At 37.4% G+C, this 17756-nt stretch overlaps 1 protein-coding gene across 6 annotated transcripts in view; it reads left to right on the forward strand.

Annotated features, from left to right (window-relative positions):
* The window catches only part of LOC117396682 (spermatid perinuclear RNA-binding protein-like), a 100063-nt gene that overhangs the window by 28362 nt on the left and 53945 nt on the right, over positions 1 to 17756 (forward strand). For 4 of the 6 annotated variants that reach the window (XM_034909305.2, XM_034909308.2, XM_059005654.1 and 1 more), the window contains exon 2: positions 5684 to 5764. The gene's annotated coding sequence lies outside the window, so the exon portion shown is untranslated. Of the gene's footprint in view, positions 1 to 5683; positions 5765 to 6795; positions 6840 to 17756 lie in introns of those variants that run through there. The other 2 variants (XM_059005656.1, XM_059005655.1) reach the window with 2 other exon arrangements.

Consider the following 17756-nt stretch of genomic DNA (forward strand, 5'->3'; position numbering starts at 1 on the left):
TTTCAAATAATACACACCCTTAAAATAAACAAGATAGAAGTGTCATGAAATATGTGGTAAACGCCAATGGACTTTTTCAAAGAATACTAAAGATTTTATTTCACAATTCACTTCAGAAGTAAACAGATTCTAACTGCTATAATACTCACAACTTCCTGAAACCACTTGACCAAGCTCCTGCTCCTTCCGCAGGGAACCAGCGAACACCACTTCTGCAATGTACATAGCAACAGACTTTTTGTGTCTTGCCAATGACATTGCAGTTTCAGTCAGCCGAGCGCAGTGCTATTATGGGATGTAGATATGCGTCCTGCAGGGGACCTGTACATCTAGAGTTTGAGTTCCTCGTTGAGGGATGCATGGTAATAGGTATGCATGCTTTATATGTATTTGGTGTTCCTGAAAGTCAAGTGAATACAAATATTTTCTGTACACGTTTCGTTGCCCCAGACCCGTTTTTTGGACCTTTGTTTCAGGTACAGTACCGGTAGTAATAAACAGGCCTGCATACATACATTATAGTTGCCTACAGGCTTTTACATTTTGAACTGCAGATTTAACAAAAATCCACAAAGTTCTTGGGGGAAATAATTATTCAGAATAGTTAACAAGTTGTGTTTGTGTTTTCTGTTAGGCATTGTATGACACGAACATGTTTGATGCACATTGCTGTTTCTTTGTAGTCTTTTTGTACTATTTATGTACTCCAAATATTTAAAAATAAAAAAGGTTTTGCTTGTCTTTTAATATTTGTAGTAGTATGCTAGTTTTTCATGGTAAACACTGTTTCATGTTTTGAAATGTTAAACAGGAGTGCAATGTAAATAATGAAATTTAAATTTGTAAAAATGTCAAGCTTGAATTTAGATTTATAAAATGTAGCCTAGGTTTTACTGTAGCTTAAAGTGTCAAATTACAATTTCAAGTGATGATTTACAATTGTGTTATTAATGAAAAAAAAAATTTGTATCAGAACCTGTATCTGCCATTTTATTGATGTGGAATATCAGTAATCGGAATCATCCCCAAAAAACACAATCGGTGCATCCCGAGTTTAAAGGGCCTGTCACCTTAAGCTATGCAAGCTGTGTGGTTTGCAGTGCTGTTCTTTAGAAACAAACTTTTAAACACTACATAATGTACTATAATACTGTACATTTGCATGTTAGTTCAGTTTATATCTACAGTTATATATGTACATTTTTACATTTTGTGCTGCGGACAACCAGTGATCTGCCTTGCACTTGTCCGTGGGACAATCAGAAAAAATCCCTTAAAATCTGGCCCAAACCAAGGTGTGCAGGAGAAGAGGGCAAGGAACAATTTTATAGATTTAGATTACAGGCTATGCTATTACTGAGAGTCACTGATCAAGAGTTCATTTATTACTGAGGAACATGGCCTAGCTATATTATTACCTGTTGTTCTTTTCTGATACTTTTCTAAATATTCATGTTACTTCTGTAGACCCAAGAGGCTGCATTAAGGAAGACCTTTTTTTTTATTAAAGATTTGATTAACGAGTGTCGCATCACAGCCCTGCTTTATTTTCTGTTACATTACTGAGAAGTAACCGGATTCCCATAGACTGCAGGTAGACCAATGTCCAACGTATAATAAATGATAATTCTGCAGTTTTGTTTTCTTAGCTGCATTACAGCTGTCTGGCTGTTCGGAATCCTATAACACAGTTCAGTCCAAGCCTAACAAAGGCCATAAATGATTATCCTACAGCACAGGAAGACTAATGTTGTATTAGAGGCCAGGGATCTGTGCCAGACTTCCTATCTTCATTGCCTTGAATGGAATTTGTAGTCCTCCTATAGTCAACAAATACAGGGAGTAGGTGCCTGTCAGAAAAATGCATGAATCCTTATATAGCTGTACATAAGCTGTTAGAGGGAAGCTGAAGAGAGAGATGATGGATAATTCCAGCAGCTGAACCAGTCACTGTACATCACTTCAAAGCGGGACTGTGCTAAACATCACGATTTATAACCTTTTGCACAGAATAAACCTTTGAAATATTCAAGCCAACTTAACAAATGATAGATGGATCCTTAAAAAGGGCTCTAGTATTCTGTCATAATTCATTTACGATATGCAAATTTAAAATTCACAATTAAGTGGTCCTAACTGTGGTTTGTATTATGTGAGGCCTTGGGTGGCCTTTTTGGCAAATCCCAGTTTGTGTTGTGACAGACCACGGATTATTCACAGCAGTCTGAAGTATAGGTGTCATTAGAAAGTGACCTTGGATTAAAGTAATATTGAAATACATAAAAGTTGGAATTTTTTTCCCCCTCCGGTGAAAGCACAGTAATGTAATGTCACAAGTATTTTTCACATTGGTGCAGAAAAGTCTTAACTTGGCCCCAGCAGGCGCCTGACCTTGCTGACATTGGTGTACATCATTTGTGTGATTAAGATGCGAGGCACACAAAAAGCCGCTCTGTGTGAGGTGCAGACCGGTTTAGACGAGTGTACAGTCAGGAGGAAGAGACAGGAATTCTGTCAGACGCCATTGCGATTGTTTTAGGGGCCCGTGAGCCTCTTGAAAACTTGCACGACTTTTTTTTCAAAATGAGCACGGTGCATATAGGTGGCTGGTATTTGGGATAAGTAACCTAAAACGAGGCATATAATATAGAGGGATGTGTATCTAGATATCTAGATAAGGAGGCTGTGTGGTCCAGTGGCTAAAGCAAAGGGGCTTGTAACCAGGAGGTCTCCGGTTCAAATCCCACCTCAGCCACTGACTCATTGTGTGACCCTGAGCAAGTCACTTAACCTTCTTGTGCTCCGTCTTTTGGGTGAGACGTAATTGTAAGTGACTCTGCAGCTGGTGCATAGTTCACACACCCTAGTCTCTGTAAGTCGCCTTGGATAAAGGCGTCTGCTAAATAAACAAATAATAATAATAATACATGTGATGGCCCTGATGGACTATTTGTATGATGCATAAAAAGATCAAATGATCACTAAATGAGATACTGTAGTGTAGCATAGAAACAATACAGATATCAATAAAGCACCATGTAACTTCAAATACACACTTCAAAATAACAGCAAGTAGTGAATAAAAACGACAGACAAAGCACCATATAAACTTTTATATACTGAATTGTAAACACGGTTTCATTAGTATAAACGTTGCTAAAATACGAGTTTGCAATTCGAGTTTAGTATACAATAGCTATATCTACTAAATATATTATAGATAGACAACAAGCACACAAATCAATAATAAAAACGACGCTGGTTCTGCAGCTTTGAAACAGCCGCTAATACACAAGGGGGATTTATTACACAGTACTCCTACTTGAGGGGAGATCGCACTTAGATAGATCCAAACAAACTACCAAGGTGTAAATATAACTTTAACTGGAAACGGCAATAGTCAAAGAGAAGGGATTACGAAAGACCAGTTTCATTTTGTTTAGACTTGACCTATACTAAACGGCTACCACAGTCTGAGAGCATGAGGGTTAATTTACCAAACCACTCTAATATAGAGTGGACCAAACTATTCAATATGAATAGCAAACGTTTAACTCTAACACCTAGCGCCCCAGCCTATTTCCAGCACATGCAAGCAATAAAGTTTCAGCAAACAATCTTACCAAACGGCAGTTCACCGACCGGTGCTCTCCACTCACAATTCAGAAACCCGGTAGCTCTACTTTGTTTAACCTACATGTCTTTTTATACACCTGAACAAATTAAAAATTAGCACTGCAGTTTCTATGGAGACTCAAACCTTTTGGGCGATTTAAAGGGACAACACCAAATGATTTAAACTTTAAAGCAGACTTTATAAATCACACAAAAAGGTCAGTAAATTAAATGTATAAAAATCATGACAAAAATGACACAAGAAATGAAATAAATCACATTTCACATCAATTACAGTAGGTATGTACTGTAGGTATTTATACCATCTAATAAACTTTATTCATTTGAAGAACCATTTGGTCAATTACAGTGAGCTAAGTTGTGCTTTTGGTCTTGTATCGCAATACAAAAGATACATACATCTTATAAGAACATAAGAAAGTGTATAAACGAGAGGAGGCCATTCAGCCCATTTTGCTAGTTTGGTTGTTAGTAGCTTATTGATCCCAGAATTTCATCAAGCAGCTTCTTGAAGGATCCCAGGGTGTCGGCTTCAACTACATTACTGGGGAGTTGATACGGTGTATTGTGTAAAGATGAATTGTTCTACCCCTATTCACTACCAATAAAAGCATTTTGAATATGCATATAGTGCATTCTGCACTAAAATATAATTGTAGAATTTTAGATAATGCTACTGGTTTTGGAAATAGAATGTGATAAGTTACAAGGACGTGCATAAATGACAAAAAAATGTAATTTTCCCCATGTCTTCCCACTCAGATCTGACACAGTAGAGTGGATTTATGTGAGAAACTTAAACTCAGATGCCATACATCCTTTAGACAAAAAGACACACACAGGGTAAATGGATTAATGTTGCTGCAGGTTTATATATATAGCTCTCTCAGTAGGCTAGACATGCTTTTTCCCTCTTTTGTGTAGTGCAAGGCTAAAACCACACAGTGTTTAAAATCTTTAAAATGAATTATCGTGTGTTCGTCTTCGCCGCTCCCGAGTCAGCGCGGGGGTGGTAGCGGTGAGCTGAGCCTAAAAATAATTGGCTATTCTAAATTGGGAGAGAAAATGAGAAAAAAAACAATTGGCGACTACTAAATAAAAAATAAATAAATAAAAAAAAGAATTATTACTCCAAACACCAGATTAACATGACATGCTTTCTGCTGTAAAAGAATTGCTCAACGAAAGAGCTTGTTGAAATAGATTTGCTAACACACAACAATAATTTCAGCTGAGCCTTGACTAGCATTCCAAAATGTACAGTATTGTCATGGGGCAGGGTGATTTAATGTGGAAGTATAAAACCGTGTCCTAAAGATCTCAATAAGAACAGTATGGGTTTAGCCTGACAGCTGTCTTTTTGAAGTAACAATTTCAACTACTTCCTGCCCACAAACAATGGAACTCTGCTGTCTACCTCTGTGGTAGCTCCTAAATCTGTTTAATTAATTACATCTGGGAACAGATGGTTTTGTAAATATTTATATGCATTTTAAAACGTGTGAGGAAACTAAATTCCCCCTAAAACTTTTATTTGTCATGAAAAAATAAAGTGATAATTTGAACATCCTTTTATCACCAATACCTGTACCGTACATTGCTAGTTTGCACTGTAAAAGCTGTGAGATGTTTGAAGTCATTTCTGGTATGTGCAAAGAGTTATTCTTATCGAAACCCCAGTTAGATTTTGTAGGTTAGTTGTTCTACATGTACTGCAGGATTTAACTGATTTTGTAGTAAATCCCCCTGTAATGCCACTGCAGGTCAAGCACAGCTACCTCCACCAGCACATGCCTATATAGTGACCAATAGTTTTTCATCTTTATGAAGTAGAAACAGTAGTAGGCCTACATTTCCTGTAGCAAGTTACCTGAGGGAAAGCACGTCTGTGAAATACCTGAAAGCAATGCAACACAAAGCTCCTTAATACAAAACTGTACTTGTAAGCTCTGTTTTAGGTACAACTAATTGTATAATGTAATTATTAAAATGTGTATTTTGCGATTTTAAGGAAACGTATTAATACTTTTGGTTTCTTTTCCTTTAGCTCGCAAGTTCAGTCTATTTTCGGGGCCTTAAAAAGCCGATGAACGTGAAGGATCTGGAAGGACAGAAACAGAAAAGAAAGGTAAGGTGGATAAGGTAGCCACTAAAGACATTGACTGCAGATTTATCACTGTAGGACTGGGTTGAAAAAAGAACAGCGAGTAAGCAGTTTATAAAGCTACATGCACATGCAGAAACAAGCCATCTAAAAGACAAGGGTCAGTTCTGTGGGGAACAAATAAAGAATTAAAACAATATGCAACAAACTATGAACATACATATTAAAAGGAACAACTGGTATACATGGGTTAATGACTACAATCGCATGAATTTATTTTGTTACTGGCAGTGAAAACCTTCTAACTCAAATAGTTTAAAAGCTAGTATTTTTCTTGTATCGCAGCTCTTTTCTAGTCAGTGACACACCTTTTTAATGCTATGTTTTGTTTTTTTTAAGTGACAGTAACAAATGTAAAGTAAAGGAAATGGATGATTGAAGTTTCTTCTGTATGTAATAAATGCACCAGTGCAGAGACAGTTCACTTGTAAATGTCACACAGTAGAGATAGAAGCTAGGGTTATGTGTCCTGCGAACACTGTGTACTTGTAGCTTACAGTAGTCAGGTTTTGGTTATAGGTGTCTGAGCATGACTGTCTCTCAGTTAAGCTGACAGGGTCTTGGTGAATGTAAAAGATTGTGGAAATGGATGCTGTTCAGTTCCTCATCTGAAGCAGGCAGGGATAAACTAATGGTTCATGATACTGTACTGTGCAACTCTGTCTGCACAGCAGTTAGGAGCCCTTGGTTTCTCTCTGGGCCATTAGATACCAAACTGGTTGTTCATTTCTGGTAACGACCACTTTAGGGGATTGGGCAAGTGTCTGTTATACATCCTGGAATTTTAAATTGAGCACATATATTCAAATCTGCTTTGCTTCTTTCATACTTTTTTTGTTAGTGTGAAAAACATTGAGAAATCCTATTTCTTGTTGCATTTTGAGATTCTCTGTTTCAAGCTTGTAATCAAGAGAAAAATACTTTCAGATGGTATAACTAACTTTTATAATGCCATCTGTTTTTTGTTTTGTGTTTTTCAACAAAAAAGGGGGATCCTTATGCGCTGATGATGTCTGTCACACACTCCATGGTAAACATGGTAACTGCCTTGATTTTGTACCCAGTGTTCACTTTTATCATACATTCCTAGCCTCCCATAGATGTTTCGGATTGCATGGTTATTTGATAAACTCTTGAGACATTGATTCTTTCACCTTTATTACCTTGCACTTCCATTCAAACTGTTGCTGCGTCTCTGCCTCACTCTGGGATGTCGGTTAACCCTTTGCGGTCCTATGTCGGACCTGGTCCGACATTGCAATTTTCCCTTTCCGGTCCAATGTCGGACCCTGTCCGACATCATCAAAAAGATAGTCGTTTTTTCTCCGGAAAAAGCCGAGAAAACCATTCAGTGGCCGAGGTGAGATCGATAGAAGCCGAAAAAAAAATAAGGGGGCGTATCTCATGAATACAGCTAGCCCCTGCATTACATAGATAATACGGACAAGATAGCTGCTTCTGCATCCAGCGCTCAAAGAATATCACAGACATTTGCAGAGCTTTTTTTATATGTTATGGTAATAAAATAATGACTTGGATCGCATTATTGCGGAATTTGGTGATAAAACGAGTGACCAGGAGACAATTTATCGGTATGCACTACTATCAAGAGGTATGTGGAAAAAACAGCGAACGAGGGGTGGGGCGGGGCTGGAGATGCAGTACTGAGTGTCCTGTTGATATGCAGTGCCTTTTAAACCTGTTTTACTGTGAAAAAAAATACTTTTAAACAGCGTGTCTAAAATAAACTGCACGTGTGAAAATAAATTTGACCTGACGCCCTGAATAAATGGACCGCAAAGGGTTAAGATATTTTATCCTTCCACATACTTTTGCATTTGAGACTATTTTAGATAAGTTGCTCTTGTCACTGTTGTGCTTTTCAAAGTATTCACATTTTTGACTGGGTTAGCACTTCGTAACGTTTGCATAGAGCTTGTAGTGGGTATTATTTCCATGTTTGTATCTGTATCCATGCAGTGCTTTACTCATTCAGTACAATGCAGTACAGCATGATTACCCTCAGGGTCAGGGTCATGTCTCCTCTCTCCCTGACTCATGGATTCATTGTGTTATTAAGCTCTGTTGTTTCATAGTGCAAGAAAGGCAACAGTTTACTTCCGCAAATAGGTCAGAGCCGGTCAGACGGCTTGTTAATATATTCTCTCATGCTAGGGTTTGATGTGCTTGTGGATTTCTGGCTAGGGGGGGAAGAATTTGAACCAGGATTGCTCCAGGAGTTCATATGCCTTTACTGAGCCAGACATCTAGTGATGACTCTTTAAAATCGCAGAGTCCACACACTCCGCCCAAAAAACATGACCACCCCACCACACCTTGGCAGAATTAATTCTATAAACGGAATGCTTGTTGCATACACACTGTACTGTTGCTGGAATAGAATAGTTAGTGCTGGGACAAACACGGCCTGAAATGTATTCGGTGGCACAATTGTACTTTCTGTACATTACATTCACTTCTGTGGTTGTATAGACTTTTCACTTTTACACCATTCTGTTCTCATATTTTTAACCAATTTGTACCACAAAGTTCATATTGCACCGTATGTGATCTGCAGGCCTAAAATTTGTACAGTATTATAACAGCATTGAACCGTTTTAGTTACCTATCCAGTTGTGAAGCTTTTCAGTGTTTTACTTCCTAAAGTGAGTTTTTTCCTTTCAGTAGCTTGAGCCGGTATATGCAGAAAGGCCCCTAGATGGCTACTTTAGTGACGAAATGTAATTCAGCTTAGTAACAAGTCATTCTATTTCTCCAGTATTCACGTCTCATGCTTAGAGGTGTTTCTGAATAACTTGTTTCTAGGGCTATAACAAAGGGTACATTTTAACCTTCAAAGGTTTGGAACACATTACAGAACGAAGGTTCGAACCTTCAATGGCACTAATGATTTGATTGAAAATCCTGTTCTTCCAGGTAATCCATATAAATGGAATAAAACAATCATTATAAATTCAGTAAAAATACATGCTGTTTACGTACAAGTAATTGATGCTGCTTGCGGTATGTACAGTAAGCTTGCATTGCAGCAGCACCTTAATGCAGCCAATTAAAAGAACTGCAGCTGACTACTAATAATAATAATATGAACTTACGCTTGTCAAGTGACCCTGGAGATTGGTTGAGGACAGGCAGGAACACGTTCGGAGGAGAAGGGCAAGACGAAGAAGACCTTTGTCTGTTTGTTTTTTCAGGGAACATGTCAGAGATACAATGTCAAAAATATATAGCTGAAAGGACTGTGTTTTAAAATAAGTAGGCATTCATTTTTATGTACTGTAGTTGGTTTTGTTGGTACAATATATTTAACAGAAGTATTTTAATTCAGAACAATATTATTCTGAAAATATCACTTGCCAAAAGAGAGAACGGTGGACACGTGGACTGTAATACAGTATATACTTTTAAATCAGGTACGTATTGTAGCAGTATGTAAAATTCCCCATTAACGACCCAACCGGCAAAATGAAATCAAAATGTTACCCATGCACAGAAAAAATTAAAAGGCAATGCAATTTAGCAAAAAAAAATTCTGAATTAATTTGTATCAGAAAACTGGTGACGGAGTCAGAAATCGCATGTGACGGGAAAGTGCATAAGTTTGTTACATATACAGACATGCTCAAATTTGTTGGTACCCTTACAGCTCATTGAAATAATGCTTCATTCCTCCTGAAAAGTGATGAAATTAAAAGCTATTTTATCATGTATACTTGCATGCCTTTGGTAAGTCATAGAATAAAGCAAAGAAGCTGTGAAAAGAGAGGAATTATTGCTTATTCTACAAAGATATTCTAAAATGGCCTGGACACATTTGTTGGTACCCCTTAGAAAAGATAATAAATAATTGGATTATAGTGATATTTCAAACTAATTAGTTTCTTTAATTAGTATCACACGTGTCTCCAATCTTGTAATCAGTCATTCAGCCTATTTAAATGGAGAAAAGTAGTCACTGTGCTGTTTGGTATCATTGTGTGCACCACACTGAACATGGACCAGAGAAAGCAAAGGAGAGAGTTGTCTGAGGAGATCAGAAAGAAAATAATAGACAAGCATGGTAAAGGCAAAGGCTACAAGACCATCTCCAAGCAGCTTGATGCTCCTGTGACAACAGTTGCAAATATTATTAAGAAGTTTAAGGTCCATGGAACTGTAGCCAACCTCCCTGGGCGCAGCCACAAGAGGAAAATCAACCCCAGGTTGAACAGAAGGATAGTGCGAATGGTAGAAAAAGAACCAAGGATAACTGCCAAAGAGATACAAGCTGAACTCCAAGGTGAAGGTACATCAGTTTCTGATCGCACCATCCGTCGCTTTTTGAGCGAAAGTGGGATCCATGGAAGAAGACCCAGGAGGACTCCACTTTTGAAAGAAAAACATAAAAAAGCCAGACTGGAATTTGCTAAAATGCATATTGACAAGCCACAATCCTTCTGGGAGAATGTTCTTTGGACAGATGAGTCAAAACTGGAGCTTTTTGGCAAGTCACATCAGCTCTATGTTCACAGACGAAAAAATGAAGCTTTCAAAGAAAAGAACACCATACCTACAGTGAAACACGGAGGAGGCTCGGTTATGTTTTGGGGCTGCTTTGCTGCGCCTGGCACAGGGTGCCTTGAATCTGTGCAGGGCACAATGAAATCTCAAGACTATCAAGGCATTCTGGAGTGAAACGTACTACCCAGTGTCAGAAAGCTCTGTCTCAGTCGCAGGTCATGGGTCCTCCAATAGGATAATGAGCCAAAACACACAGCTAAAAGCACCCAAGAATGGATAAGAACAAAACATTCGACTATTCTGAAGTGGCCTTCTATGAGTCCTGATCTGAATCCTATCAAACATCTATGGAAAGAGCTGAAACTTGCAGTCTGGAGAAGGCACCCATCAAACCTGAGACAGCTGGAGCAGTTTGCTCAGGAAGAGTGGGCCAAACTACCTGTTAACAGGTGCAGAAGTCTCATTGAGAGCTACAGAAAACGTTTGATTGCAGTGATTGCCTCTAAAGGTTATGCAACAAAATATTAGGTTTGGGGTCCCATCATTTTTGTCCATGGCATTTTCATTTGTTTTATTATTTACAATATTATGTTGAATAAAAAATCAAAAGCAAAGTCTGATTTCTATTAAATATGGAATAAACAATGGTGGATGCCAATTACTTTTGTCAGTTTCAAGTTATTTCAGAGAAAATTGTGCATTCTTCGTTTTTTGTGGAGGGGTACCAACAAATTTGAGCACGTCTGTATATAATGGGGATTTATTTTATTCTTCAAACAAGGGCGGTAAAATGCGACTGCCGTGTATCTGGGTAACGGATATTCGAGTGCTGACTGTAGTCACACATTGCCAAACGGTTTCTGTTAACAGAAAAGAAAAAACATAGTGTATGAATGCTGCCTTACGAACCTTTGAAGGCTTAGAACTACCTTTTGAATTCCTGGCTAGCGAACGAACCATTGAACACAGCCCTACTTAGTTCTGATGCTTGATATGCTGATTTACTGTTCAGAGTTACTTTAAGTTGGCTTTAAGTAATCTGCAGACATTGCTTTTTGCATCACTGAGATCTCCGATGATTTGTGTTCGGGCAGAAGTGTTCTCTTTGTTGAAATCGGAGCACTTTTGAGGTCCCTGAGAAAGGACTGAAAGTTTAATTGAACATCTGTGCATTTTAATTGATTTTTGTCAGTGAAAGGAAAGAACAAACAAGAAGGTGGTTGCTGATGCGATCTAAATGGAAGAAGCAAGGATGTCCCTGGAGTTGTGCCTTATTCGATTTCATTACACATCAGCAGCCTTGGTCTGGCTTTACCGCCTGTCTATTGCATTTTAAATTGATATACTTCTCAAATGTATTATAAAGCGTAGAAGGTTTATCTGCATTAACATTTTAGGAATATTCTAAAGACAGCAACATGGTAAGTAGGGGTTTATTCATTTTCCAAACAGACTATATGTTTTAAAGTATTTTATTGTGCTGAGGTTTAAAAATGGCAGAATTGATTTTAGTGTTTCAGAACAGTAATATTGCTTTTGTATTGTATTCAATGTTTTATAAAATGGTGTGTTGAGCTAACCATACATGTTTTAAACAGCATAAATCTGCTTTCTCTAAGCCTTCTGGATTGAACAAGCTATTCTAATTAATATGTTACTAGCTATTCTAAGTAGTTGAATGTAAAGTACAGAGATCAAATGTTCCTGACAAAGCAATATTTTAATTGGACATACTTGGCTGTTTTATCATATTTTTAATATCTGCAGTAGCAATTGTCTTGAGTGCCAAAAAAGTATTGATGCTGCATTTTCTCTGATGGAGGTGATGCTAAAAATATCAGAAGACATTAGGAGCAGGTTTAAAGTCATTGTATGATCTTGGCTGTATGGTTACTCCCAGATGTCTCGGCAGCATGATGACATGGAGCAAGCTACTGCACAATATTCCAGTGTTGGTTTTTATTCACTGCAGTGCCCTTGAAAACCAATGATTTTGTCTGCCTGTGCTTGCAGATTTCAAGGTAAAGTGGCTAGTACTGTAGTCCATCAGGCAACCGTACAATCTGCACATTCTTCATTCCCTCCAATTTATAGATATCTTGAGGCGACACTGAAGTGTGTGAATTATATATGTAACAGATTACATTAAGGACAGCCAGTGCAGGCACCTTGTAGTGCATCGTTTGCATTGACTGTCTGCTTTCAGAGTTCGTATCGCTGCACAGCTGTTCCGGTCAGGATCCAGATCTAATGGACTAATCCAACACATTACCAATGAATTCCTGCATGGCAAACTGTCTGGGCTCTATTGTGGTATTATGTTCCAGGATTAGTATAGCGATTTGCTGCTTAACGTTTCAAAATGTTGCTCTATTTGGAAGGGGATCAGACAAGTAATGCATAACAGGCACTACACAGTAGCTGCAATGGCTAGAAATATGTCTAAAATGTAATAATGTTCTTATTTAGGCAGGTGGTGAGTGAGTTATTAGCCTTTGTCTTGATTTACAACTGGTATGGGAAATGTATTTCCTGGATTACTGTGCTCTGATTAGACACGTACCACCCAAGCTCTACTGTTTTAGACCAGAAGGTGCTGTAGTGCACTGCTGTCATATAGTGCATGTGGAAATTAATTGTCATGCTGTTCTGTAATAAAATAAATACAGGACTTTCTGTAAGCTGTGTATTTTCGTGATGTCTTGTTCAGATTTGTGGTGGGGAAATGTATTGTACATTAGCAAGTGTATGAACTTGATCACAGTCTGTTAACCACTTATGGGGATCAGTTTTTACATAGAGACCTGCTCATCCAATACCACAAGTTCTTCACTATCAGAATATATATTTAGGGAGCTGACCACTCTGATTTTGTGTTCACAGCTCCAGTTTTGGATCGATGTTACCTTGTTATGATGTTTGCTCTGAGTGGGTCTGGTGTTTTCTCAAATAATAAGTTCTATTGATTTATAAAGCTGGCGTTAGGTCTTTCAAGCTGTTTTGAAATTGCAAGCTCAGACACGTTGCCAGAAGTGTCTGTCTCTCTTAGCTTGCCCTATTCCTTTAAAAACTGCCTGCATGGCTACCATTAAACAAGCCTAAAGTATTTATAAGATTGCACATTAGTACAGTATTTGCTGTTTTCCTATGCAATTCTATCTGCTCATTTATACAGTAAAATACATTTTATATTCAGTGGGAGTCTTTTGGATTCACTACTTTTATAGTAACAAAGTTGTATTAATCACAGTGTGTGCATTGGACATTAGACAGAGTCATTAATATGCCTATATACAATAGAACCGGTTATTAGCAACCCTGATAAAGACAACTTTCAGTTAACAACATTTTCCCAGGAACCAATCCCGTCCCATAGACTTTAATGTTAATGGAAATCTGATATTAGCAACTGCACGCCACTTATTGACAGCTTTACTGCTTTTATAACACACTGACCAAGCAACTGCAGATTTCTGGTGGACTGAGGCAGAATTGTGGCTTTGAAACTGGCTATGAAGCTGCACGCAAAAATTGAGATGGATTTACAGCGGGAGGTGGTACATTGTAAAAAGCAGACAATGTTGGACAATTTCTTATTGTAAAATTGTTCTGTAGAATTGATTGTAAGTTCACCACATATATTTTATGTTTGCTTTACTCATTGTAAGGACAATTGTAATACGTTGTTGTATTTTATTTGTTTGTTTTACACATGCATGATTTGGGTATTTCGTGTTTCTCGTTAATTTTTTAACACTAACATTTAAAACGCATGTATTTCAGTGCCATATGTGTACAACCACAGTATAGGCCTATATCGTTGTTCCATATAAATACACTTGAAAACTGTTTTTTCGCTTATTGGCAACTTTTGGTTAATGACAACTTTTTGCTGGGAACCAAGATGTTGTTAATGAGCGGCATCTACTGTATTGTAATTGTATGCAACCTGAATGAAAACTCAATGTCACAGAATAGTAATATATCCAGAACAAATTGCAATAGTGGCAAAATAGTGACTTAATGATAATTGCATGTCTGTTCAAGACATAGAGCCGTGGTAATTGGGTCTTTGAGTCTGTAGCTATTGAGGGCCTTATTTACTGTATAACTCCTTCATGCTTTATGTACCCAGCTTGATGTAAGTCAGATTGTGAAAGTGCATGAAACAGAGCCTTGCTTTAATCACAACAGCATCCTGGCTCAAAGGGGTGCTTCATCTAGGTATCACTGTTACAGTCTCAGGGTGCATATTTCCACCTAAAGGAAATTAACATCATATTTAGACAACCAATGTTTTAATTGTGTTCAGAAATTGGTTTGAAACCTCAATGCTCCAAACTTGTTGTTTTTTTCCTTATTACTGGTGTCCATCTCCCCACTTTGTTTCATAAGCAGCAGTAACGGTTTCTCTGTAAAATCCCAGAGTGTGAATGAATGAATATGTAACTGTGTAATTAATACATCACTGCCTGAAACCACAAAACAGATGTGTTCCCTGAAATGCTTCCAAGGCTCCTTGCATATGATATAAAAACAGGATTTATATTTAAATTGTCCACAAATGACTTAATCAAAGTAAACGCTGGGATTCACATTTCATGCTGTGTTGATGATTATTTATTTCCTTCATGCGATAAACACACTGTATGTAAAAGTGGCATTGGTGGTTTTTTTTTTTCTTTTGTTTTTTTTCTTCCTGTGTTATTTGGACTTGAATCAGTCACACAGTTGATCATGTTGTTCGTGATTGTAAGTGAATAGCTGGAAAACCTGCAAGCTTAAATGCCTGATAACCTGTTCTGAGACTTAATCACCAGAAGCCGACGAGCATTGATGGGCTGAATGGCCTCCTGTTAAGAAACTGCTTTTCTGCCAGCAGAATTCTAATGCTTCAAAACTAAAAATAACAGATATGTCTTCCCGTCTTGTGTAAATATTTGTTCAGTGGGTGCTGTTTATGCCGTAGAATCAACATAGTACTGCATTATCAAAGACTTTATTTATTTATTTATTTATTTATTTATTTATTTATTTATTTATTTATTGGTCCCATGAAATTCGTCTTTGCGAGAATTGACTGTATTACTGAACTCAGGCTCATTTGTGTGCACCCCCCCCCCCCCCCCCCAAGAAAAAATAAAACAGTCCACAATCTGGATATTTCCTGTGTTGAGCATTATTGCTAAAAATGTGTTCACAATCAGATCACAATTTACATAGTGTAATTAATCTAGTGACTGGAAATAAAAAACAGCTACTACCTCAACCAAAGTGTGCATTAAGGGATAAGAGTTTAATATCTTGTCAGACTCAGGAGTAAAGTCAGTGTTGCATGTTGTTAAACTCAATGTTGAGAGAATTTCTGTAGCAACATTATTTATATGTTTTTTTGCAGGTAGAGTTGTACCTGCTTAGCACACGGTAATACACATTGTTAAAAGAAAAACTGCCATCAGTTCTAGGAATCCTCCTTACAATAAATCTCTTCATTCTTGTCGTTAATTTTCTCCTGTGGTGCTTGCTGAAGATAATCCACTTGAAACCCAGCCTGTGTACCTGAAGTCATTTTTATTCTTTGATGCAGCCTTAATAACCTAGTCCCTGCTGACTGAGTCTTAAAATGTCTTGATGTGGGGGATGCATAATGCAGTATTATTAGAGATGTGTATTGCCTACTGTTTGCTGACTTAGGCTGAATTTCATCCTGCCGCCTTTTTTTTTTCCTATGTCGTCTTTTACTGCCAAGCTTGCATGTTCGTGAGCGTGCGTGTGTCAGCTGGCCCCCACAGACTCCCTACTGCTGCAGACCCTAATGGAGACTTTTGATCAGCGCAGTGCCAAATTTACAGTGCGTTTCCAGAGCAGTCTCATTTCTTTTGTGTGATAATGATTGATTTAGAAACTATGTTGGTAACATACTGTACATTCCTTGCTGGGCTGTAAACACAAAATTTAGAGATTCATTATCATTTAAAAAAAAAAAAAAAGACCTTGTCTGAACTCCTGGTCTCCGTGTTGCCTGGTCAGGAGGAAACAAGCTGATCTTTTCCCCAGAGATCATTGATGTAATTCTTTTCGGTGCCAATGCCCATGTCACTTCCTCCATAAAAGCCCACGACATAACCAATCATTGTCAAAATTTCTCCTGCATTTGCTTTGGTATGGAGGAAGTATAGGTGTTTTTATTGTTTGTTTTATCAAAGTGTAAATAAATAATATATATTTTGCTATATTTGCATCCTGAGCCATTCGGGGGGAAAAAAAGGCATAATGCCACAGTAGTGATAATTCCGCTAGAGGAAAATATACTTGAACTTTGACCCATTAGACTCCTGGAGACCATCACTTTTTCAAAGCAAACACAAAATGTCTCATTTTCAATCACTCGACAGCACCAACAGTACAGAAATGTTCATTAATGATCAACAAAATGAGAATAAGTTTAAAAAAAAAAAAGAAAAAAAAATAATAATAATGTAACGCTGGTACATTCGTATCTCAGAAAAACTGGAGAGGAACGGGAAATTTAAAACAAAGTAAATAATCATCCAAATAAAAGCTGAAGCAGTAACAGATAACATAGAACGTCTGTACAGCACTGAAATACTACGTTTAAAAAAAAAAAAAAAAAAAAAAACTGTACTGCTGAACCTCGTCTTCTTTAATATTAGCATCAAAAGGGTATCCATGTATTATAAAAAATAATAGATGGGCCTCTTCAGTGAGTTACAGGAACAGGAAAACAATTCCATCTCAGGTTTCTGTGACAGTTTATAAATTACTTGACCTTCGGTCTCATAATTTATGATGTCACTGAAACCCTAGATGAAATTATTTTCCTGTAACTCACTGTAGCCCATCTATTTTATATATATATATATATATATATATATATATATACACATATATATATATATATATATATATATATATATATATATATATATATATATGTGTATATATATATATATATGTGTATATATATATATATATATATATATATATATATATATATATATATATATATATGTTTATTTAGCAGATGCCTTTATCCAAGGCGACTTACAGAGACTAGGGTGTGTGAACTATGCATCAGCTGCAGAGTCACTTACAGTTACATCTCACCCGAAAGATGGAGCACAAGGAGGTTAAGTGACTTGCTCAGGGTCACACAATGAGTCAGTGGCTGAGCCGGGATTTGAACCGGGGACCTCCTGGTTACAAGCCCTTTTCTTTAACCACTGGACCACACAGCCTCCTAAATATAAATAAATTGTAATAAAGTATGGGGGAAGGTAGTGGATGGGAGGTATACAGGACCACATTTATTACAGAACCCATGTCTAGTATAAGGAACATACAGTATAGTCATGTTTATATAAAGCCCAGAAAGGAAACTACATCTCCCAGAAGACCCAGCGGAGAGAACAGA

This window comes from Acipenser ruthenus, chromosome 31 (assembly GCF_902713425.1).
Source record: "Acipenser ruthenus chromosome 31, fAciRut3.2 maternal haplotype, whole genome shotgun sequence".
Classification (NCBI taxonomy): domain Eukaryota; kingdom Metazoa; phylum Chordata; class Actinopteri; order Acipenseriformes; family Acipenseridae; genus Acipenser; species Acipenser ruthenus.